This window comes from Scyliorhinus torazame, chromosome 2, assembly GCF_047496885.1.
Source record: "Scyliorhinus torazame isolate Kashiwa2021f chromosome 2, sScyTor2.1, whole genome shotgun sequence".
Taxonomy (NCBI): Eukaryota; Metazoa; Chordata; class Chondrichthyes; order Carcharhiniformes; family Scyliorhinidae; genus Scyliorhinus; species Scyliorhinus torazame.
In genome coordinates, this window is record NC_092708.1 from 262,720,040 (window position 1) to 262,745,863 (window position 25,824).

At 48.5% G+C, this 25,824-nt stretch overlaps 2 protein-coding genes across 6 annotated transcripts in view; one reads left to right on the forward strand and one right to left on the reverse strand.

Moving 5' to 3' along the window:
- Positions 1–25,824, reverse strand: part of dnajc17 (DnaJ (Hsp40) homolog, subfamily C, member 17) — a 214,711-nt gene that overhangs the window by 14,642 nt on the left and 174,245 nt on the right. The window lies entirely within an intron of this gene.
- The window catches only part of LOC140398134 (cdc42 effector protein 2-like), a 31,096-nt gene continuing 30,402 nt past the window's right edge, over positions 25,131–25,824 (forward strand). Inside the window, exon 1 of the mRNA XM_072486438.1 lies at positions 25,131–25,240. The gene's annotated coding sequence lies outside the window, so the exon portion shown is untranslated. The remainder of the gene's footprint in view (positions 25,241–25,824) is intronic.

The window sequence follows — 25,824 nt, forward strand, 5'->3', positions numbered from 1 at the left end:
CTTGTGTATCGTGAATGTCCATTGGTCACCTCCTATCTAACTTATCTATTGGTTGAGTGTGTGTGTGATGTTTCTGGTGCTCCCTCTCGTGTCTGTCTAGCTTACATGTATTTACAGTGATGCACATCACCACATCCTCCCTTTTTTATATGTTCATATTTTTTGTACACTTTAAGAAAAACTGAACAAAGAACAGGTAGAGAAGGTAAGGTATATACAAGTCATGGGAACGGTGATTAAACAATAAGTCCAAATCATTCATGTGTGTCCATAAATCATCATGGTCAAATGTCTCTCTTGGTTATGAACGCCATCAACAGGAACCAAGAAGTGGTCGAATCACTGCGCTGTCCGATTTGGAGTCTTTTTCTTTTTTCTTTTTATGTTTGTGGTGGTGCTGTCGGATGGCATCTTGTAGCTGATGGGTCATTGACATTGAAGAGGTACCATCAACAGTATCATTCGAGGTCATGGATGTGCCAGATGTTGAAGTCGGATGAGACTGTGCATACTGGTTCTGGCCACATGCTGTGCTGGAAGGGTGATTCTGCTGAGAAGCGTTGAAGCATGTCGATTTGGAGACAGAATTGCTGCTTGCATCAATGTCTGGTGATGGTGTGAAACTAGAACCTTGCATCTGATAGGAATATGCTGTCTGGCCAGACTGTGGTGCAGCAAATCCTGGGCAGTAACTGAGGCATCCAGTCTGTAGTGCAGATTACGCTGGCGGTAGTCCTCCTTCGGTCTTGATTCCATTAGTGGGCAATCCATAGTGCTGGCCTGTTTGAGAATATGCTGCATAGACTGCTGGCTGCTGCAGGCTTGAATACTGGGTTTGTCCAGCATGAGCTGTCATTGGCCGCACTGTCGGTGTGGAACAAATGTGTGGACATAGCTGTGGTGAAAATTGGTGTATTCCTCTTGGACTGTAGCTGCTGCTTGTTATTGCTGACCCAGTGTGATTGTCAAGTGATCCATCTCCTGTCGTTGTGGCATCTGCTGTCACCCTGAGCATGCCATCACTGAGGTTGCGACACTGCCTGTCTGGAGTAAAGTCTGGCTTACGTGAATCAGAGTCGGCGTTTGGTTGCTCCCCATCTGGAGTCTGGTCTGTTTTTTGTTGATGCTCCCCGTCCGGACTCTTAGCAGGTTCACTGGAGTCAGCTGAGATTTCTTGAAGCTGCACGTCTGGAGTCGGAACATGCAGGAATGCATTGACGAGTGGAGAGGTTCGAGCAATTGAAGGTGGAAGTAGTGTGGTGTCACCGGAGTCACCAGTGGTCTCACCGTGATTGAGTGCCTCTGTACGCACTAGCTGAGGTGTGTCACTTTGCACCTTTTGCATGGGAAGTGGGATGCTGTCGTCACTCGTTTCACATACCGTGGGTAGCTCCTCAGTAGCTGCTTGCTGTTCACTAGGGTTTGGTAAATTGTCAGAGTTTTCATCTGGTGGTGCAAACAATGTGGGCGGACTGTCATTGTCTTGCCGTTGTCCTTCATTTGGGCTTTTCTTCTTTGGAATTTTAAATCTTCTCCCAGACATTACAGAACCTTGTTCATTGCCCTCAATTTCTCCCATATGTAGGGCATCAAATGTTAGATCCAATGTTTTTTTCGTCATTGTACTAGTTTCCAAAGAACAGTCCGTTTCAATTTTCTTCTCAGTTACTTCATATGCATCCTTTTCTAATGTACATGCCTTCATAGTAGCTGGTTCTGATTTTGCTGGGACTGGCACAGTCACAGTCTCTCTTTTACTGTTATCAATTGCCCATATTCTACTCCCCAGACATAAATGCTTAATCTCTGGAGTTAATGTGGTACAATGGATAATCGGGTCAACCTTATTGCATCTTCACCATCACTGGAAAGCACAATTGGTTCACTTGAAACTGCTGCGGGTTTTAAGTGCTTTATCTGGCTACTCGATGTCGGTGTCCTCAGGATTCTTGCTCCAATGTTCTGCTCATTTATCAGTGGAGTGTGCAGAGGTTCAATGCGATTGATATTCCCATCAGGGGTTGAAGAGTCATTACTGACTAACTGCTGGTCTCTGTAGTTGGGACTTTGCGGTTTTGTGTTGAAGGGAGACAGTTGTCCCTGCTGTAGATATGATTCAGGTTGTGTTATTTCCATTAAATGTGGATCAATGTCTTGTCCATTTTTTCGATCCGTACTAAAGCAATGGCAATGTTCAGTCTGCTCCTTGCAAGTTAGACATACAAGCAATTTCTTTAGCAAATCCTCAGCATCCTTCTGTGACTGTGCAGCATTATTAATATCTCTTCGGCTAGAATGATCCTGAAGGTCAGCGCATAATCCTTTTTTCTTCGGGCTTGGAAGAGGCGATTCCTTTGGCTTGTCTTCATTTGGGCTTGAACAGTCATCAGCGCTGTGCCCTTCATTGTAGCATGAGAGACCGTCATGGTCTTCCTGCTGTGCAGTGGAGCGTGGTAGACTGTTATAGCCTTCTTACTGTTTACGTGAGCATGGCAGACTTGCATCGTCTGCCGCTAGTTGGTCAGAGGAGGTTGCTAGACCCTCATGGTCTTGTTCCTGCAAGGACTGCGCATCGGAGTCTTGCGTTTCTGCAATTGTGGAGTCTGTCCACGAGCTTGCTGTGGAGTCTTGTGACACTGGAGTCACGTCTTGTTCCTGCAAGGACTGCGGTGTGGAGTCTTGCATGTCTTCTTTCGTAGAGTCGGGAACCCTGAGCGGGACGTGGACCATGCTCTGTGTGGCAGCAGGCCGTTCTCTGTGGGCTTGTACCGCTTTCTGTCTCTTAATTTCAGGCTGCAGCATCATCCTGCACTGATGAGTTGGGACGTCATATCTGCTGGGTTGAAGATCCTCAAATCCGAAAAATGAATCCGCATCTGCGTCGGATTCAATGCGGGGGTCGCCAACGTGCAACACGAAAGGTTCGTCCGAGTCGTAGACTTCTAGGACCATGGAGCTGTCATTGGGCTCGCGAGATCCAGAAGAAATGTAAAGGTCGGTATCGAAGTATTCGAGGTCGGAATCATCGGTTTGTGCGTAGGTAACTGCTTGTTGCAGGGTTCTTCGGAGGTTAAATTCATTTCCTGGTTCAATTTGAGGCATTGTGCTGTCATTCCAGGTGAAGGAAGGTTGTTTTACAGCTTTAAAAGATTTTTTCTTTGATTTGGGACGTTTGCCCTTTAAATTGGATTTGAGACGTTTCCCCTTTAAATTGGTGCGGTCTGGGGCCTCTGATGTCATGACGTGCGTGACGTAGCACGTAGGAAGCGATTGCGCATGCGCAGATCTCTGTTTCTTTACTGATGGCTGTTTTCCTAATTGCGCATGCACGGCGTCTCGCGCAACTGCGCTAGTGTAGTCCCTTTAGCAAGATGGCCGCCGACCTTGACCCAAATCGCTCTCTGGTCCGGGATTTCGGCCTCGAGGTGAGTACTGGCGCTTCTCTTACCTTTCCTTGCCGATTGGAGTGTGTTTTCCTCACAGTATTTGCCGAATTTGTCCAGGACTGCCTGGAAGTCGTACTTGTTTTGCCCCTTGGAGAACTTGAATTTTTAAAAGATTTCTTCTGCTCTTGCACCGGCGATGGTGAGGAGAAACTCTATTTTTTCATCATCGGCCAGGTCTTTAAGTTCGGCTGCCACCAGGAAGAATTCAAATGTTTGCCGCAATCGCTGCCAGTTTTCGCGGAGATCGCCGTGGCACTGGAGCTGCTGCGGAACCGGGAGCTCGTACATCTTGCCTGGGTATTGCTGGTTGTCACTGTACGCTGAGGTATGGCTATCTGGATTTAAGCAGTTCACTACTGGTACCATGTTTTGTTATATTTCCTTTGTAACATAAGCGGCTTCCTTGTGTTGCATTTGTCAAGGAAGGTCGAGACGTGTAAATAACTTCAACTCATTTATTTACACTGTGTACACTTTTATAACTTGAGTTCGACACTACTGCTAATCCTATTGTAGCTACCTAAATTGACTAACCAGCTGCTGTCTTCCATGTGGTGGGTGTGATAATGAATCAATCCTGTGCCTCTCCTCACTGACCGTCTCCACTGGCCAAAGGGGTGATCATGTGTGTGGTGTCCTTTATGTATGGGTTGGTGTAATGCCCCCCTGTGGTCGTGTCACCTCCTTGTGTATCGTGAATGTCCATTGGTCGCCTCCTATCTAACTTATCTATTGGTCGAGTGTGTGTGTGTGATGTTTCTGGTGCTCCCTCTAGTGTCTGTCTAGCTTACATGTATTTACAGTGATGCACATCACCACGCTGTTATTCCATTTAAATATTTTCCATAGAATCCCTAGTGCTGAAGGAGGCCATTTGGCCCATCGAGTCTGCACTGACCCTCTGAAAGAGCACCCGACCTAGGCCCACTCCGCTACCCAACCTGTAACCCCACCTAAACTGCACAGCTTTGGACACTAAGGGGCAATTTAGAATGACCAATCCACCTATCCTACACATTTCTGGACTGTGGGAGGAAACCGAAGCACCCGAAGGACAACCCATGAAGACATGGGAAAAAATGCAAATTCCACACAGTCACCCAAGTCTGGAATTGAACTCAGGTGCCTGGTGCTGTGAGGCAGCAATGCTAACCACTGTCCCAGATGGAAGATGGTGACTTAGTGATAATGTCACAGGCTAGCGATCCAGCCGTGCAGGTTAATGCTCTAGAGGGCATGAGTTCAAATCGCATCAACGCAGCTGCTGCAATTTTAAAAAAGGGGGCAGCACAGTGGTCAGCACTGCTGCCTCACAGTGCCAGGGGCCCAGGTTCAATTCTGGTACTGAGTGACTGTGTGGAGCTTATACGTTCTCCGGGTGTCTGTGTGGGTTTCCTCTGGGTGCACCGGATTCCTTCCACAGTCCAAAGATGTGCAGGTTAGATGGATTGGCCGGCTAGGTTGCCCCTTAGTGCCCAAAGATGTGCAGGTTAGGTGGATTGGTCATGATCAATGCATGGGGTACAGGGATAGGGCGGGTAGAGTGCGCTTTCAGAGGGTCGGTGCAGGCTCGATGGCCCGAAAAGCCACTTTCTGCACTGTAAGGATTCCATGATAATCAGCGTGATTAAGCCACACTTCATCTACAAAAGCATTTTATGATTGGCGCGTCAGAAAGTGAGTGAAGCAGAAAGGTGTTTCTTATGCCATTTAAGATAAGGGACCATTAAGTGATGAACTGTTGCAAAACCTATCTAAAAATATCCTTCGGTCTTGTATCTGTGTGTGTTCATGTGTATCTCTGGTGTGTGTGTGTGTGCATGAGATTGAGAGGAGAAATGAGTGAGTGAGAAAGAATGAGGGGAAATAGAATAAGGGAAAGAAGGAGGCCATTGCACAAAGGGAAAGGAAATTGGTTTGAGAAAGGGACAAGAAGATCCAACCTCCTGCATAACCCTTTACTAGAAACATGTTTTTTTGAGTCTATTCTGGTCCATCATTTGTAACTCTAAGGTTTCAAATTAGTGGGCAAGGTACTTATGACAGAACAAAATAGAGTTCTTTCACCTCCAGGCATCTGATGTATTTTTATGTCAGGCGGCGCTCTTATTGTTCTTACCGATATGGACCATTTTATACTTATATTGAAATTAATTACCATTTACACACTAATGCCCAAATTCTATTAATATCTTCCTGTATTTTTGTACAATTCTCCTCTGCATTAACCCCCAATTTGATGTCTGCAAATTTTGTAATTAGACGTCTAATTGGCAAGTCCAAATCATTAATGTAAATCACAAACTACAGTGACCCCAGCATTAATCACTGTGTACACTATTTTCCACCTTTTGCCAGTAATAAAAATAATAACCTTTTATTGTCACAATTATGAAGTTACTGTGAAAAGTCCCTAGTCGCCAAATTCCAGCACCTGTTCGGGTAAGCTGGTACAGGAATTGAACCCACACTGCTGGCCTTGTTCTGCATCACAAACCAGCTGTCTAGCCCACTGAGCTAAACTAGACCTGAGTAAACCAACCCAACTGAGCTAAACCAGCCCTAAACCAACCAATCTGAGTAACAACAACATTACTCAGTTTTGTAGCCAGCTTACTATCCATTCTACTACTCGTTAACATTGAGCAGGTCAAATCCTGTTGCATTGTCAATTAAATAATACATGTGCTGTTCAAGGCGAGAAACATCTGCTGGGAATTGGAAGACTTTTCCACTTTAGGCGCTGTGTTAATATCAAACATTTTACACCAATTATGACATGACTCAATACAGAGAAGCAGCTCATTCAATTCCAACTCCTAATACTTGCACTTCAAACTCCAAAAAGGTCCTGTGTGACATTTTGCCATCTGTACACAAGCCGCTCATGTGGTCCCTTTGAACCAGATTGCTAAATCTGGGGATGTTTTGTGCTTCTTAGCTCAAACTCATCAGAACCTAAAGTAGAGGTTGTTCTAAATGCGGTTATGATCACTATTACCAATAACGGCTCCTGGCATTAGTCCAAGTACACTTCAAACCCACAATCAGAGGTGGAAAGATTGGAGTAGATTTTTGACATTACCAGTTGGGTGTTATATTGGCAGATTGCATGCCTTTTCAGATCCTGTCTGGATTTGCATTGCAATAATTTCAGTTAAAGCCAGACTTTTCAACACCTCTGGCCAGACTGCTGCTCAGTTAGTGAATGAACATCCACCCAATGTGTGTTAACCCACTGCACCGTAAACCTCTGGGCAAATCAATAAATTGCTCTTTCGTTTTCGTCGTCATCATTTAAAATTTGGTAACAACTTATATTTATATACTGTCTTTAACCTAATGAAACATCTCAAGGCGCTTAAGTATAACACAGGCCACGTTGTAGCCACCTGGGTTGGCTACTTCCCGACTTAAAATGGGGATCCGCAAAGACTACAGGGAAATTCAGCCAACACAGGAGAAACAAGCAGGTGCAAAGTTTCCTGTGTATTAAAACTGGCAGAAACCCAGACATCATTGAAACCAGCAGCCATCTGCATATTAATGAGCGATCCCCGGGCACAATTGAAACATTTAAGGTGAATAAGGCCAAGCCAGACTCCTTGGCGCCAGCAGGAGCCAAGACAAAGGAAGGCCAACGGACACTCAGGGACCGCCCAGCGATCAGGGAACCGCTCCAGTATTGCAGAAATCGATCCAAGTGATCGGAACGCAGTCCAATCACTTGGAACCAGGTACGGGGTCCGCCCCAAACTGCGCGAAGCCACTGGAGAATATAAAGTAGAGTCCCCAAGTTCAAATCGTCCTTCTTGGCAGGGTCACTCAGCAATGTGAACCAACACCCGACAGTGAACTGCCTAGCTGCCGCATCAACCAAGTAAGTCTCCAGTAAACGCACGCTATGAGATAGGCGCTCCTAGCTACCAGTCCATACCAGCTTTTGAATCCTGCAGACTCAGGAATGAACGAAAGGCCATTTGTTCCCATGACCTGGTGGGCCAGTTCCGAAGCTAAGTATAGGCCTTTTAGTGTTTGAGATAGTCTAGTAAGTAGAGTTTTGTGCATGAGTAGTGATTTACTGTGTATAATAAATGTGTTTTGATTTGAATCTTACTAATTGGTGTAGTGAGTTATTGATCAGTACTTGAACTTGAACCTCGTGGCGGTATCATAAAGATACCTGGCGACTCTAGAGCAAAGGTTATAGAAACAGAGCAAATTCAGTAAAGACCCAACGGGCAACGAATTAAGAGCCAACCAAAGTTAGCAACAACGTAAGGAGATTTAAGGTCAGATAACTAAGGGCATGGCCACAGAGGTAAGTTTTAAGGAGGCAAGGAGACAAGTGAGATGCAGAGCGTGCGGGACAAGAAATCTTATAATTTAGCAATAGTGGAGGAGTCGAGAGAGGTAGTGGTAAAGTTAGAAAACAATGCTGTTTCTTCAGATATTATTGCCAAGTCACAGCATGTAGTTGAGAAATAGGAGGCGCCCAGGATAGATCATTGGAGGTGCACCAGGAGCAATGGTATGGGAGCAGGAAGAGAAGCCATTGCAAGTAATTCCCTGGCTACGATTAGGTAGATAAGAATGGAACCACATCTGCACAGTTCCACCAGCTAGATGATTGTTGAATGTTGAAAGAGGATAGTCTACTTAACTATACCAAATCTGCTGACAGGTTGAGGACAAGGAGGAAAAGTTTACTTTTGTTAGTTACATCAGGCGTAATTCAATGCAAAATTTTCTTACGTTCATTTGTGGCGGGTTTTTCATGGAGTTTCTCGCTGGCTCTGCCGGCGAGTTCCCCACCGCTATTCAATGACACTTTAAGTCACTTTTTTGGGGCCCTGGGGCGTTTCTCACCAGTTCAGCCCCACACTTCGAATTTGTTTCAGCATGGGGAGGTGAACAGAGAAAGGGTGTCCCGATCTCTAAGTGCGTTTGTGGGTCCTCTCCTCACCCACGGACAATGTCACTCCCCCCATACACACACATACATACACACACACACACACACACACACACACACACAAGTGAAGACACCGAGCTATGGAGTCCCTGGGCACCCCCTCCTCAGGCCCCCAAAAGCAAACCCCCCTCCAGGACCTGCACCGGTCACCCCTTCCCAAACCTCCCAGAGGCCCATACGTACCTCCCCTGCAAACCCCCACCCTTTGAACCCAGCCCTTCACCCTCCTTTCATGAGCATGGTGCCCTTGGGCCCTGATGCTTGGCAGTGCCACCCTGGCACCTGGGTGCCCTGGGTGGCACTGCTCCCACCTGGGCAGTGCTCCTGCTGGCTGGGCAGTGCCACCTGGGCAGTTCCAAGGTGCCCACGTTCCAGGGGAAAGGCCAGGGGGCCACCCTGCCCTATCCCTGACCACACAGGGGCCTCCGATGGCCCGGTAGACCCCCCGGATGCCATTCCGCCTGGTCCATGACCTTGTGAACCAGTACTGATTGGCGCCTGGGAGCAGCATCCCTGGGGAGGTCGGTAGCTTGAAGGAGATCAGTAACTCCGGGTAGGCTGGCCTCAAATAGGTTTAAGAGCTACTTTAATAATTGCCGTTTGGTCCTGCCCTTTTTGGGCAGAGTTCCAATTCCAATTGGGTAGATTCCGCGAGGCACGAAGGCTGCCGGGAGGCCCTTGAGAGGCCTTTCCCGGGAGCGCAACGCAGCCACTGGATCGCACCCATAGGATTTAATTTGTAATATGGTTAGTGGCTGCATTTTCAGCTGTCCATCATGTTTCATGTAAATTCATATCCTTCCCAGTCCTTGATGACAATCCCAGTTATTTCAGCATAATAGAACCATTCAGTAGCAGCAAGGCTTTTCTTGCATGAGACACTTGTCTCTACTCATGAGCCAGAGATGTGGGTGTGAAGTGCACAAGGCTCAACAGCATCCTTCAGAACATCTTGAGTATAGTTTTTGGATAGTTATTATTGAAAGCAGCACAGATTTAAATACTGCCACACGATGCATTGCATACTTTGCTGTAAGCGAAGACCAAACAAAACAGCGGGCGGGATTTTCCATTTCAAAAACTAAGTGTTAACACCGGAACTGAATTGGTGGACCTCTACGACAACTAAATTGGTGTCGGTCCCAGGGCAATTCTTGATCTGTTAATGGGTTACACCGGTGCCAGGTGGAACTCAATTGATCCCAATGAAAAACAGTGTCCAATTCACTGGGGTTGGGATTGTCACTCAAGAGGCTGACAAGCTGCAGCCGCATATTAGCACTCTACTCCCCACACATGCTCATTCCAGCCTATCAAGAATGCAGCACGGAGAATGACACCAGAGCCCGAGACCCCGCTGGATGCCATGGAGGAGAGGCGGGCCACCCTGCACCCCAGGGTGATAGAGATTTCCAACCGTCACCGTACACCAGGCCTGGGCGCAGGGCAGGTGGCAGAGGCCATGGGCCCATCGCCAGGACCGGACAGCAGTGCAAGAAGAAGCTACACAACCTCCTCAGGATGCAAGGGTGAGTAACCAGCAAGGGTGAGCCAAAAAAGCCACCAGCTGCCCACTCCTTGTGCTGCACACGTTCGACATCCGACTGCCTAACACTGTGCGCTTTCTGTCCGTAACTGCAGAGAGAGAGAGAAAACCGGAGGGGGACTGCAGAACCTGCGGCCCTCACCGTCGCGGAGCAGCGGCCACTGGACCTGGTCGGTGGACCCGGAGAGCGCTGTCACCAAGGCGGAGGTCGGCATCGGGCAACCAAGTGAGCCACTGCTGAGTTGCAGTGAACCTATGCCACGTGTGGCATGATCCCCATACCACACCCCCACCAACCCCATAACACTCCACATCTCCTTCACCACCCCACCCCCCCTCGGCAGTCCCACACACCTTTGCCACGCCACCTCTTCACCACCCCCACACCATCCCACCTCCCCATTCCGCGATCCAATCATACGTCACGTCTTGTGTCTTGCTGGATCACCTGGAAATGAGGCAGGCTCTGCTGGTGCACCCCCCCCCCCCCCCACCCCCATCACCGACCCCAACCCCAAGCGGATTCCAGCGAGGAGGCGGCAACAGATAGCGAAGGGAACCCCCAAATGCCAGCCTGAGACACCAGTCTGGGGACAACATGGACTTTCCAGCTGTCACCAACAGCCTCCACCATCCCAGAGACACACACCTCGGTTGGGCATGTTAGTGAAGAGGCTCCTGGGACACTCTCTGGTGCGCACCACACAGCTGTTCCGGTACATAAGGTGGAGGTAGAAATCCCCGAGGGGTGGATGGTCGGAGAGCAGCCCGACCTCAGGGTCTAGCTGCCGTCCAAAAGGTTCTCGGGTATCTGGAAAGGGTGGTCCCATTGATTCTATAAATGCAGCCACAGAGCCGAGGACTACATGAGGGTTTGTGAGTAACCATCCAACGCCTGCAGGTGCAGTTGGAGGAGCCCAACCGCCTGCGGGGGCAGGAGGCTTTGCGGACCATGCGTATCACCCAGGCCGACACCGCACGGGTGCCATCTGCGGTGGACGTCTTGGGGGTGAAGGTATTGGCCATTGGTCATGATGTCCAATGCCTGGGGCACTCTGTGCGGGCAGTGATCAAAGCACAGGCCAGGGTTGCCCTGTCACAGGCAGCTATGTACCAGGGCCACCTGGACATTGTAGTGGTGCTCCAGAGCTTGGCCCAGTCACAACGGGATATGGCTATGGGTGTTGCCGGGTGGCAGCTAACCTGAGCCAGTCCCAGAGGGAGGTGGCACAGTCCCAGAGGGAGGTGGTCCAGTCCCTGTGATCCATGGCCGCAAGCATGGAGACCCAGTCCAGACGAATGGGCCTCCAGGATTGGCAGTGCCAGGTGGCAGGGGAGCCCTAGGAGTTCGCTGCGGTCGCATCCCCATCCCAAGGTGTAGCATGGGAGCCACTGGGCACCCAGAGGGAGAAGGAGGGGATGAGGCTAGTGCCAGTGGCTCCCACAGGAGGGGTCTGGAACACCTCAGCTCCTTGAACTATCTCAACTCCTGACCCTGGCAGATCCGGTGGGCAGTGGGCAGGACAGGGTTGCACCTGGGACACCTGAGCGTCTGCCAGGCCCATTCTGGGCTCCAGAGGGTGGCCACCAAAGGGAACCCAGGTCACAGGGTGGGAATCGCAGCAGGCCATCTCCACCCATGATGTACCACCTGGTGATCAACCTAGATGTAGCGTTAGAGGTCAGAAAGGTAGACACTAGTTAAGCTGACACGGGTGCAAAACACAGGATAGAGTTAGGGGCTAGGGCACAAACCTTTATAGAGTTGTTCACCTGTTATGTTCAAAATAAAAAACTGTGTAAAAAGTTCCAAATTGCCTTGGTGCTCGTTCAGAAGGGTGTGAGGGATGGGCTTGGCTGGGGCTGGCTGCAAGGGGGGGGGGGGGCGGTGCAGTGAAGGTAGATGGTCATGGGAGGGGGTGAGGTGGGATGGGATTTTCGTGCCGCCGGTCAGATCCCTAGTCGGTGAAACTGGGGTGGATTAGAGCGTTCCATGCGCGCCAGCCCTGGCGCACACGTTTTGTGGCCTCCTGTACCTGCTCGGGCCCCAAGCCCAGCCCATCCTGGCCCTCCTACGCATCCTCCTGGTCAGACGAGGCCTGGTATTCATTCCCCTCCTTCAGCATGTCACCCCTTTGCTGCGCGATGTTGTGGAGAACCTGCAGGCCACCAGGGAGACTCTCCTGGCGCTGTACTGAGGGCCCGTCCAGAGTGGTCCAGGCACCCGAACCGCATCTTCCGGAGTCGATACACTGCTCGATCATGCCCCTGGTAGCGGCATGGGCATCATTGCAGCAGGTCTCCGCATTGGTCCGTGGCTTCCGGGTGGGTGTCATCAGCCTCGACCACAGCGGATAATCCCTGTTGCCCAAGGACCAACCCCTCACTCAGGAACGATCGGGTGAGCCAGGATGAAGGCGCCGTGCACACTGCCTGGGTGTCAGATGCAGATGTGCATGCCATGGTCACACACCGGCTACAAGTTCATTGTGTGGAACCCCTTTCGGTTTGTGAAGACCAGCCAGTCATGGGCCGGTGCTCGAAGGGGGACATGCATCCTGTCGATCACCCCCTGGACCTGGGGCATGGCAGCGAACCCTGCTGCCTGGGCTACCTGGTGGGCTCGGTCCACATTGAATTTGATAATTTGCCAACCGGGCATGCAGGGCCTCTGTGACGGCATGGGTGCACCTGTGCACCGAGGTCTGTGAGATCCCTGACTCACCCGGCGCCTGGAAGGACCCTGTGGTGTAAAGGTTCAGGGTGACCTTCACGTTGATGGCCAATGGGAGCGGGTGTCCTCCCTTATATCCCCATAGTGCCAGATACACCATGATCTGGCAGATATGCTGTAAGATCCCCCTGTTCAGCCGGAATCTTCGACGACATGCCCGTCCAGCAGGTCCTTGAATGACAGGCGCTGCCGGTACACACAAGGCCTAATGTGGTGCCTCCTTCCCATCTCCTCCTCAGCCTGTTGAGTGGCCGGCTCTCCACCCTCACTGGCTGGCTCCTGTTCCTCTGTGACAAGATCTGCTGCTGCAGAGTTGTTCCCAAGCAGCTCCTGCTCGTACAGCCTCAGTGCATCCCCCAGGACTGCGGCGGCTAAGAAGACCAGCACCATTCCTGGATTCCGAAGTCCATTGTCTGCAGGGTGAATGGCGGACATGCTAGCATGGTGCGTATCCCCATGCCCAAACAAGTCCAACAGGCTACACGGTGGCCCTGGCCTTCACTGCTGGCCCTCCTCCCGCATGTACCCCTCTCCTCCTCCCCGATCCCCACACCCATCCGCGCCATTCCCCTTGGCACCCTGCCCTCCACACCGCGCCCCTGGTCCTGTCGGGGCCTCTGTCACCAGTGCCTGTCCCTGCCGGCAGGGGTACCAGTGGCTGTCCCTACCCATGCCAGGGGCAGGCTCTGCAATCCCCGTCTGGCGCCCTCCTGTTGGGGCTAATGTGGGCACTGCCCTTGGGTGAGTCATGTGATACCCCGCCAGCGGGTGGTGCCTGGTTCGGAGGGGGGGTGGGGTTAACCAAAAAGTGTCAGTCTGCACAACCACGGGCCACAGTGGGCAGTGGGGTGCGCAGCAAGGTGGCTGCCTTGCAGGCAGTGGCGGTGCATGCCTGGACACCCTGACCCCAAGGTCCATCTCCTGGACGATCCCCTCTACTCCTGCCCCCTCCAGCAGCAGGACCGGCAGCCCACGGTCGCGTATCTGGGAACATGTCCTACCTCCTCTCTCTCGCCTCAGTAACCACGCCTGTTTCCTGATTTTTTAAACCTCAAGTGAACCTCGCTGTCGATAATTCATCCTGGCGAAGGCACAGCATCACGGAAGCCCTGGAGAATTCCGAGTTGGGACCGTTGACGTTTACTATGCGTGCAGAGTAGAATGCATTCATGCCACTGTCAAGGCGCTGGAGCATGGCTTTCTATCGGGCACCTGGCGCCAGCCACGATTGTCAGCTCGCGCGATTCTCCACCCAATCGCGTTTTGGGCGTCGCTGGATGGAGAATCCCACCCAGGGATTAATTCTGAAATATTAACAGGACAGCTTGTTCCCAATGGGCCCCACATTTTCCTCCATCTGAAGAGCCAATTCTTGTTGGGAACACAGTTCCACAGCTGCCTATCTGGTCTGAGAATGTGGGTAGATCATTAAACAGTGGAGAGAGATCACAGCCTAAACCAATTTTTTCCTCATGATTTAGCTGTTTCGCACAGGGCTAAATCGCTGGCTTTGAAAGCAGACCAAGGCAGGCCAGCAGCACGGTTCAATTCCTGTACCAGCCTCCCCGAACAGGGGCCGGAATGTGGCGACTAGGGGCTTTTCACAGTAACTTCATTTGAAGCCTACTTGTGACAATAAGCGATTTTCATTTCATTCATTTTCACGATATTGACATATGGGCATTTTCCAGCAAAATTCTCTCTGGCTTCCATCTCTGGCCTACTCACTGAAGTCCATTGTTGCACTTGAGCTCAATTAACTCAACAGACTATAGATTAAACATAGGATCATAGTACAGGGGCAAGCCATTTAGCCCTTGAAGGTGCTTCGCCATTCAATGTGGTCATGGATATCCTACGATCAAATTCCTCTTGGCCACTGGACCTTAATTTCTTAGGTTCAGAAAAACCAATTAATCGCAGTTTTAAAATTTACAATTATCTGGCATCAATTGCTGGTTGTGGAAGTGCCCTGGTACCTTCCGCTCCATTAGTATTACACTGTGCAATGCTTTTACCCTGTCGGCCTTTGGGAGAAGCTGCAGAAATCTGTGTTTATTGATCATCCTGCAGCCTATCTGTTGTGGACGGAGGCAGAAACTCCACAAGAGGCCAGCATGACAGGATATAACTCTCTTTATTCTCGCACTAGATACGACAATCACTCCTCTCCACTCCCCGCAGGGTCATCCTCCCTGACCTGCTCCCAGGGTTTATATCCTGTGGGGAGTTTCTCCAATTGGGAGGAAGCTCTGCCCCCTGGGTACCTCGTACACTGAGGTGTAGGCGGAAAATGGGATGCAATACAAGTTCTGTCCCCATAGGGAGTCAAAACACTATCATGAGCAAAATAGCTTCTTTTTAAAATCTGCAGTCTTACAGAAATCCTGACCAATGCCCAAAATGATTGATTTGTACCACATTCGTGAGAATGACTGCATTTATTATCTTTCGAGAAAGTTACGTTCAATATGATTGCCTGAGGATGAGTCTCATATGAACTGTCTACCATTGCTATAGATTACACAGAAAAAAAAAGTGCTCGTCATCAGCACCCCGACAGCGGGTCAAAGTTCCATCCCATCAGTTTGCTTCAGTCATGTATTACAAAAGAATTTCTGGAATGTTCTCTTTTTGTTTGGACCCAAAGCAGTGCCATAATTGGCTCTGCTTAAACTAACAATACTGATTGTTTATGATATACTGACACAGTGCACTCAGTAGCCCAACATCTACCTACACTCCTGCCTCACCAAACGCGCATTTAATGCAACCATTTACTTCCTAACAGAGCAAAACCATTAACCCAGAGATGAATGTTAGATCCAGTGATATTAGTGTCTTTGTGGGTCAGCTAGTTTGTGAACATAGAACATAGACAAATAGAGCACAGAACAGGCCTTTCGGCCCACGATGTTGTGCTGAACCTTTGTCCTAGATTAATCATAGATTATCATAGAATTTAGTGCAGGAGGCCATTCGGCCCATTGAGTCTGCACCGGCTCTTGGAAAGAGCACCCCACCCAAGGTCAACACCTCCACCCAACACTAAGGGCAATTTTGGACACTAAGGGCAATTTATCATGGCCAATCCACCTAACCTGCACATCTTCGGACTGTGGGAGGAAACCGGAGCACCCGGAGGAAACCCACGCAGACACGGGGAGGATGTGCAGACTCCGCACAGGCAGTGACCCAAGCCGGAATCGAACCTGGGACCCTGGAGCTGTGAAGCAATTGTGCTATCCACAATGCTACCGTGCTGCCATTAAGAACAAATTAATCTACACTATATCATTTTACCGTAATCCATGTACCTATCCAATAGCTGCTTGAAGGTCCCTAATGTTTCCGACTCAACTACTTCCACAGGCAGTGCATTCCATGCCCCCACTACTCTCTGGGTAAAGAACCTACCTCTGACACCCCCCCTATATCTTCCACCATTCACCTTAAATTTATGTCCCCTTGTAATGTTTTGTTCCACCTGGGGAAAAAGTCTCTGACTGTCTACTCTATCTATTCCCCTGATCATCTTATAAACCTCTATCAAGTCGCCCCTCATCCTTCTCCGTTCTAATGAGAAAAGGCCTAGCACCCGCAACCTTTCCTCGTAAGACCTACTCTCCATTCCAGGCAACATCCTGGTAAATCTCCTTTGCATCTTTTCCAAAGCTTCCACATCCTTTCTAAAATGAGGCGACCAGAACTGTACACAGTACTCCAAATGTGGCCTTACCAAAGTTTTGTACAGCTGCATCATCACCTCACGGCTCTTAAATTCAATCCCTCTGTTAATGAACGCTAGCACACCATAGGCCTTTTTCACAGCTCTATCCACTTGAGTGGCAACTTTCAAAGATGTATGAACATAGACCCCAAGATCTCTTTGTTCCTCCACATTGCCAAGAACTCTACCGTTAACCCTGTATTCCGCATTCATATTTGTCCTTCCAAAATGGACAACCTCACACTTTTCAGGGTTAAACTCCATCTGCCACTTCTCAGCCCAGCTCTGCATCCTATCTATGTCTCTTTGCAGCCGCCAACAGCCCTCCTCACTATCCACAACTCCACCAATCGTCTGCACATTTACTGACCCACCCTTCAACTCCCTCATCCAAGTCATTAATGAAAATCACAAACAGCAGAGGACCCAGAACTGATCCCTGTGGTACACCACTGGTAACTGGGCTCCAGGCTGAATATTTGCCATCCACCACCACTCTCTGACTTTTATCGGTTAGCCAGTTCGTTATCCAACTGGCCAAATTTCCCACTATCCCATGCCTCCTTACTTTCTGCATAAGCCTACAATGGGGAACCTTATCAAATGCCTCACTAAAATCTATGTACACTACATGCACTACTTTACCTTCATCCACATGCTTGGTCACCTCCTCAAAGAATTCAATAAGATTTGTAAGGCAAGACCTACTCCTCACAAATCCGTGCTGACTATCCTTAATCAAGCAGTGTCTTTCCAGATGCTCAGAAATCCTATCCTTCAGTACCCTTTCCATTACTTTGCCTACCACCGAAGTAAGACTAACTGGCCTGTAATTCCCAGGGTTATCCCGAGTCCCTTTTTTGAACAGGGGCACGACATTCGCCACTCTCCAATCCCCTGGTACCACCCCTGTTGACAGTGAGGACGAAAAGATCATTGCCAACGGCTCTGCAATTTCATCTCTTGCTTCCCATCGAATCCTTGGATATATCCCGTCAGGCCCGGGGGACTTATCTATCCTCAAGTTTTTCAAAATGCCCAACACATCTTCCTTCCTAACAAGTATTTCCTCGAGCTTACCAGTCTGTTTCACACTGTCCTCTCCAACAATATGGCCCCTCTCATTTGTAAATACAGAAGAAAAGTACTCGTTCAAGACCTCTCCTATCTTTTCAGACTCGATACACAATCTCCCGCTACTGTCCTTGATCGGACCTACCCTCGCTCGAGTCATTCTCATATTTCTCACATATGTGTAAAAGGCCTTGGGGTTTTCCTTGATCCTACCCGCCAAAGATTGTTCATGCCCTCTCTTAGCTCTCCTAATCCCTTTCTTCAGTTCCCTCCTGGCTATCTTGTATCCCTCCAATGCCCTGTCTGAACCTTGTTTCCTCAGCCTTACATAAGTCACCTTTTTCCTCTTAACAAGACATTCAACCTCTCTTGTCAACCATGGTTCCCTCACTCGACCATCTCTTCCCTGCCTGATAGGGACATACATATCAAGGACACGTAGTACCTGTTCCTGGAACAAGTTCCACATTTCACTTGTGTCCTTCTCTGACAGCCTATGTTCCCAACTTATGCACTTCAATTCTTGTCTGACAACATCGTATTTACCCTTCCCCCAATTGTAAACCTTGCCCTGTTGCACGCACCTATCCCTCTCCATTACTAAAGTGAAAGTCACAGAATTGTGGTCACTATCTCCAAAATGCTCCCCCACTAACAAATCTATCACTTGCCCTGGCTCATTACCAAATACCAAATCCAATATTGCCTCCCCTCTGGTCGGACAATCTACATACTGTGTTAGAAAAGCTTCCTGGACACACTGCACAAACATCACCCCATCCAAACTATTTGATCTAAAGAGTTTCCACTCAATGTTTGGGAAGTTGAAGTCACCCATGACTACTACCCTGTGACTTCTGCACCTTTCCAAAATCTGTTTCCCAATCTGTTCCTCCACATCTCTGCTACCATTGGGGGGCCTATAGAAAACTCCTAACAAGGGGACTGCTACTTTCCTATTTCTGACTTCAACCCATTCTACCTCGGTAGGCAGATACTCCTGGAACTGCCTTTCTGCAGCTGTTACACTATCTCTAATTAACAATGCCACCCTCCCCCACCTCTTTTACCACCCTCCCTAATCTTATTGAAACATCTATAACCAGGGACCTCCAACAACCATTTCTGCCCCATTTCTATCCAAGTTTCCGTGATGGCCACCACATCGTAGACCCAAGTACCGATCCATGCCTTAAGTTCACCCACCTTATTCCTGATGCTTCTTGCGTTGAAGTATACACACTTCAACCCATCTCCGTGCCTGCAAGTACTCTCCTTTGTCAGTGTTCCCTTCCCCACTGCCTCACTACACGCTTTGGCGTCCTGAATATCGGCTACCTTAGTTGCTGGACTACAAATCCGGTTCCCATTCCCCAGCCAAATTAGTTTAAACCCTCCCGAAGAGTACTAGAAAACCTCCCTCCCAGGATATTAGCGCCCCTCTGGTTCAGATGCAACCCGTCCTGCTTGTACAGGTCCCACCTTCCCCAGAATGCGCTCCAATTATCCAAATACCTGAAGCCCTCCCTCCTACACCATTCCTGCAGCCACGTGTTCAGCTGCACTCTCTCCCTATTCCTAGCCTCGCTATCACGTGGCACCGGCAACAAACCAGAGATGACAACTCTGTCTGTCCTGGCTTTTAACTTCCAGCCTAACTCCCTAAACTCGTTTATTACCTCCACACCCCTTTTTCTACCTACATCGTTGGTACCAATGTGCACCACGACTTCTGGCTGCTCCCCCTCCCCCTTAAGGATCCTGAAGACACGATCCGAGACATCCCTGGCCCTGGCACCCGGGAGGCAACATACCTTCCGGGAGTCTCACTCGCGACCACAGAATCTCCTATCTATTCCCCTAACCATTGAATTTCCTACTACTATTGCTTTCCTATTCTCCCCCCTTCCCTTCTGAGCCCCAGAGCCAGACTCAGTGCCAGAGACCTTGCCGCTAGGGCCTTCCCCCGGTAGGTCATCCCCCCCAACAGCATCCAAAACGGTATACTTGTTTTGAAAGGGAACGGCCACGAGGGATCCCTGCACTGTCTGCCTGTTTGGTTTCTTTCCCCTGACTGTAACCCAGCTACTTTTGTCCTGTACCTTGGGTGTGGTTACCTCCCTGTAACTCTTTTCTATCACCCCCTCTGCCTCCCGGATGATCCGAAGTTCATCCAGCTTCAGCTCCAGTTCCCTAACACGGTCTTGGAGGAGCTGGAGTTGGGTGCACTTCCCGCAGGTACCAATGCAACTGGCACGCAACTGGCCTAGCCTCCATCCCTTCTTACCTTACAGAATATAGTTGCCCTGTGGACCAACTGGACCTCCGTCCTCCGACTCTGCTCCCAGTCAGCTGCACTCTCTGTGAACTCCTGGCTCCCTTCTCGCTCTTTGCGGAAATGTAGGAAACAAAATGAAAGGAGCGCCTTACTCCCTCCTCACCTAACTCCCTCAGTCACCAAACTCTCACTATAGCACTCAAATGCACCAAATTCAGCACTCCCTCAGTCACCAAACTCTCACTATAGCACTCAAATGCACCAAATTCAGCACTCCCTCAGTCACCAAACTCTCACTATAGCACTCAAATGCACCAAATTCAGCACTCCCTCAGTCACCAAACTCTCACTATCGCACTCAAATGCACCAAATTCAGCACTCAGTGCAAACAAAGTCTGCACTGTAGGGGATCACTTTTATACTGTGAATCTAGCTTCTGAAAACTGGCCTAATCCAATTAACTAATTAACAAGCTCCAGCTGCAAGTACCTACAAGTAGAACCTTTGTTTAAAGCTGATTGAAAATTCACCTTCTTCTAAACCAAACAGCAACTTTTAAGTTAATTAACTAAATAAAAGAAAGACTAGACTTTAGATAAAAATGAAGCCTTATACTCCCTCCGTCACCAAACTCTCACTATAGCACTCAAATGCACCAGATTCAGTACTCAGTGCAAACTTTTGTTTGTATCTAGCTCATCCACTGTGATGCTGAAATGAATACTAGTATTACAGTTAGTAAATCCAATCAAAGCCAGGAACACATATTAACCGCATCATTGCAGAATTAAAACACCTACACAGGACAACTTCAAATAAAAGACAATGCTCATTTTTTACTTGCTCAATTGCCTCCAGTTACCCATATTCCCTGGTTCTTACTCTGTTTCATTTTAAGTTGTTTTTCTGATTTTTCTTCCTATTCCAATCTATTCTCCATTTCTTAATGCTTTCTTCTTTGTAAATAAAAATCAGCATAACATCTTTCACTTTAGTTATGTCTTTGGATTTCCGCCATCCATCTTCGAGAATCAAAAAACTGGGTTTCTGTTGGCCAAAAAGCTGGGTTTGCAGGGCACATTCCCAGCAAGTCAATAATCAAACACTTGAAAGTTTGTCATGGGTAGTATTCAGACAGAATTTCACACATTTTACTGAGCAAACCAGGAAATGAGCAGCTGTGCCCATCTGGAAGTTGAACAAGGATACCCTTTCAGGATTGTAAAACAGATAGACCCCTCTGCAGTTTCAATCTTCACATGTGGTCACATTCAGTTTACCACTAGAAACTCAGAATCAGTTTAAACTCTACCATACAAAGGTGCTTTATGACGTGCTCTCAATTATTTTATGCACAGCATTTGAAACTTTTATGGCCTTTAAAGAGCTACACCTAAGCCATATCGACTGGAGCTCACTCTCCTCTTGGCCAGTCTGAATGTCCCTCTTGTTTTAAGCTCTAAAGCCCAACCTGGAAAATCACTCAAAACATACGAGTTTAAATGAAGTTCTTCCCATTATATAATTTACAACAACTACGACTAATATTTATATAGTTCCTTTAACAAAATAAAACTTGCCAAGCTGCTTCAATGGAGCATTATGTGACACCAAGTCACATTAGGAGGTACTAAATCTGATGACCAAAAACTTGGCCAAAGAGTTTGGCTTTAAAGTCTTGAAGGAGGAAAGTGAGATAGAAGGGCAAAGAGGTGTAGGGAGAGTTTTCCAGAGTTTGGGGCGTGGGCATTGTAGCCACCTGGGTTGGCCACTTCCCGACTTAAAATGGAGATCCGCAAAGAATGCAAGGAAATTCAGTCAAGTCAGGAAAAACTATTAGGTGCAAAGTTTCCTGTGTAGTAGACTTTGCAGAAACACAGACAGCACTGAAACCAATAACAATCTGCGTACAATGAGCGATCCCCGGGAACAATTGAAACATTTAAGGTAAATAAGGCCAAGCCAGACTCCTCAGCGCCAGCAGGAGCCAAGACAAAGGAAGGCCAACGGACACTCAGGAACCGCCCAGCGATAAGGGAACGGCTCCAGTATTGGAGAAATCAATCCAAATGATCGGAACCTAGTCCAATCACTTGGAACCAGATACAGGGTCCGCCCCGAACGGCGCGAAGCCCCTGGGGACTATAAAGTAGAGTCCCCAAGTTCAATTTGTTCTTCTTGGCAGGGTCACTCAGCAGCTCGAACCAACCCTTGACAGTGACCTGCCTAGCTGCCGCACCAACCAAGTAAGTCTCCAGTCAACGCATGCTACGAGATAGGTGCTCCTAGCTACCAGTCCATACCAGCTTTTGAATCCTGCAGACTCAGAATCGAACAAAAGGCCATTTGTTCCCCTGACCTGGTGGGCCAGTTCCAAAGCTAAGTAAAGGCCTTTTAGTGATAGAGATAGTCTAGTAAGTAGAGTTTTATGCATGAGTAGTGATTGACTGTGTATAAGATATGTGTTTTGATTTGAAACTTACTAACTGGTGTAGTGAGTTATTGATCAGTACTTGAACTTGAACCTCGTGGCGGTATCATAAAGATACCTGGCGACTCTAGAGCAAAGGTTATAGAAACACAGCAAATTAAGTAAAGACGCAACGCGCAATATTTAAGAGCCAACCAAAAGTTAGCAACAGCATCTGAAGGTGGGGCCACCAATGGTGAAGTGATTAAAATCGGTGATGCTCAAGGGGTCAGAATTAGAGGAGGGTAGAAGGTTGTGGGGTTGGAAGAGATTACAGAGATGGGGAGGGGCAAGGAGTTGGAGAAATTTGAGAACCAGGATAACAATTTCAAAGTCAAAACATTGCTCGAATGGACCAATAAGCACAGGACTGATAGGGCAACAAGACTAGATGCAAATTGGATTTGAAGCACTTAAAGACACAGGAAGCTGAGTATTGGATGATCCCAAGTTTACATAGACTATTGCAGACCAGCCAGGAGTGCAGTTGAATAATTGAGTCTAGAGATAATACAGGCATGAATGAGGGTTTCATTGTAACAGGGGTGGAGTTAGGTGATGTAACAGAGGTGAAAATAGGCAGACTTAGTGATGGCAGGAATCTGAGGCTCCTGTTCATCCTGGGTTTTAATATAACATCATCTTTGTGAACAGTCTGGTTTAATCCTAACCTGTTGCCAAGGAGAGGGATTAATAGCAAGACAGAGAACAATAGCTTCAGTCTTCCTTGTATTTAATTGGAAGACATTTCTGCTTACCCAGAACTGGATGTTGGATAAGCAGTCCGATAATTTCGCAACAGCGGAGGAATCAAGAGAGATGGTGGTGTGGGGGTACTAGATGTCAGTGCACATATGAAAACTATCATTGTATTTTCAGATGATGTCACTGAAAGGCAGCACGTGGAGATGAGCAATAGGAGGGAACCAAGGATTTTTAACAATTCATTCATGGGATATGGGCTTCGCTGGCCTGGCCAGCATTTATTGCACATCCCTAATTGCCCTCGAGAAGGTGGTGAAGAGCTGCGGTCCATATGGACTAGGTATACCCACAGCGCTATTAATCATAGAATTTACAGTGCAGAAGGAGGCCATTCGGCCCATCGAGTCTGCACCGGCTCTTGGAAAGAGCACCCTACCCAAGATCAACACCTCCACCCTATCCCCATAACCCAGTAACACCACCCAACACTAAGGGCAATTTTGGACACTAAGGGCAATTTATCATGGCCAATCCACCTAACCCGCACATCTTTGGACTGTGGGAGGAAACCCACGCACACACGGGAAGGATGTGCAGACTCCGCACAGACAGTGACCCAAGCCGGAATCGAACCTGGGACCCTGGAGCTGTGAAGCAATTGTGCTATCCACAATGCTACCGTGCTGAAGAAGGGAGGTCCAGGATTTTGATCCAGTGACAGTAAAGGAGTGCTGATAGACTTCCAATTCAGGATGGTGAGTGCCTTGGAGGAAATTTCAGGCGGTGGTGTTCCAATTTTTCTGATACCCTTGTCCTTTGAAATGGTAGCAGTTGTGGGTTTGGAAGCTGCCGTCTAAAAAGCCTTGGCATGTTCCTGTAGTGCATCTTGTAGGTGGTACACACTGTTGCCACGGTGTGTCCGTGGTGGAGGAAGTGACTATTTGTGGATGGGGTGCCAATCAAATGGCTGCTTTGTCCTGGATGGTGTCAAGCTTCTTGATTGTTGTTGAAGTCGCACTGATCCAGGAAAGAGTTCCATCACACTCCCGGTTTTTGCCTTAGATGGTGGACAAGCTTTGGGGAGTCAGAATCATAGGTTTTCATAGAATTTACAGTGCAGAAGGAAGCCATTCGGCCCATCGAGCCTTCACCAGCCCTTGGGAAGAGCACCCTACTCAAACCTACAATTCCACCCTATCCCCATAACCCAGTAACCCCACCCAAACCTTTTGGACACTAAGGGCAATTTAGAATGGCCAATCCACCTAATCTTGCATCTACATTATTATGGACACTGCCAGGGGTTTTGCATCTACATTGCTGTGAACACTGGCTGGGGTTTGTAATATATGAAAAAATATATATATATATTTATTACTGTCACAAGTAGACTTAACACTGCAATGAAGCCACTGTAAAAATCCCCTAGTCGACAAATTCCAGCACCTGTTCAGGTACACAGAGGGAGAATTCAGAATGTCCAATTCGCCTAACCAGCACGTCTTTCGGGACTTGTGGGAGGAAACCGGAACACCCGGAGGAAAACCATGCAGATGTGGGAGGATGTGCAGACAGTGACCCGAGCGGAAATTGAACCTGGGACCCAGGATTGTGAGGCAACAGTGCTAACCACTGTGCTACCTTGCCGCCTAGTATCTACAATGCTGTGGACATTGCCTGGGATGTGTATCTTCAATGCTGTGGGCATTGCCAGGGATGTGTATCTACAATGTGAGACAATTACATACAGTGAGACTGATTAACCACTTCCTTACCTTGCAGGTCAGCTGTTCGGGAGAGAGAGGGAGCCGGGACCTTGGAAACAGCGCGGGAGTTTGAAAAAGCACGGGAGCTGCGAGGCAGAGGGGACAGAATAAAAGGTCGCTGCCTGGGTGAGGTAAGTACTGATTAACAACTTCCTTACCTTGCAGGTCAGCTGTTAGTTTTGGGAGATCAGTTTTGGGAGCAGGCCTATTGGCTGACTGTAAATCAGGAAGAATACAAAAGGTGTGGCTGAAGTGCCGATAGAAACAGAGTGCTGGAGGCAAACAGAGTGTATCTAAGTTTGGGTAAGGCTGAGTAGAGGTGAGTGAGGGCTGTGTTTGTTTTTTTTGGAGTTTGGTGTTTGGGGTTGAGTTTCCCCCCCAAAAAAAGAAAAAAAAAATCCAATTAATTAAGTAAATTAATTAACTAGTTAAGGGAATTTGGTGCTCATCTTAAGGAGGTGCAGAGAAGCAGACCTGTGAGGGAGCCTCGGGAGCAATTACATCACAGCCAGCAGGTGAGTGATTGGCTTGTAACTGGTAAGTGATTTCTCTCTCTTTGACTTTCTCTTAGCTGTGTAGTGTAGTTCAAATTTAACTTCAGGTTTAAGTCATGGCAGGAGAGCTCAGACCCGTGTCATGCTCCTCTTGTGAGATGTGGCAAGTCAGGGACCCTTCTGGTGTCCCTGACTCCTTCATCTGCAAGAAGTGTGTCCAACTGCAGCTCCTGTTAGACCGCTTGACGGCTCTGGTGCTGTGGATGGACTCACTTTGGAGCATCCGCGATGCTGAGGAAGTTGTGGATAGCACATTCAGTGAGTTGGTCACACCGCAGATTAAAATTACTGAGGCAGATAGGGAATGGGTGACCAACAGACAGAGGAAGAGTAGGAAGGCAGTGCAGGGATCCCCTGCGGTCATCTCCCTCCAAAACAGATTTACCGTTTTGGAAACTGTTGGGGGAGGTGGCTCACCAGGGGAAGGTGGCAGCAGCCAGGTTCATGGCACCGTGGCTAGCTCTGCTGCACAGAAGGGCGGGAAAAAGAGTGGCAGAGCTATAGTGATAGGGGATTCAATTGTAAGGGGAATAGACAGGCGTTTA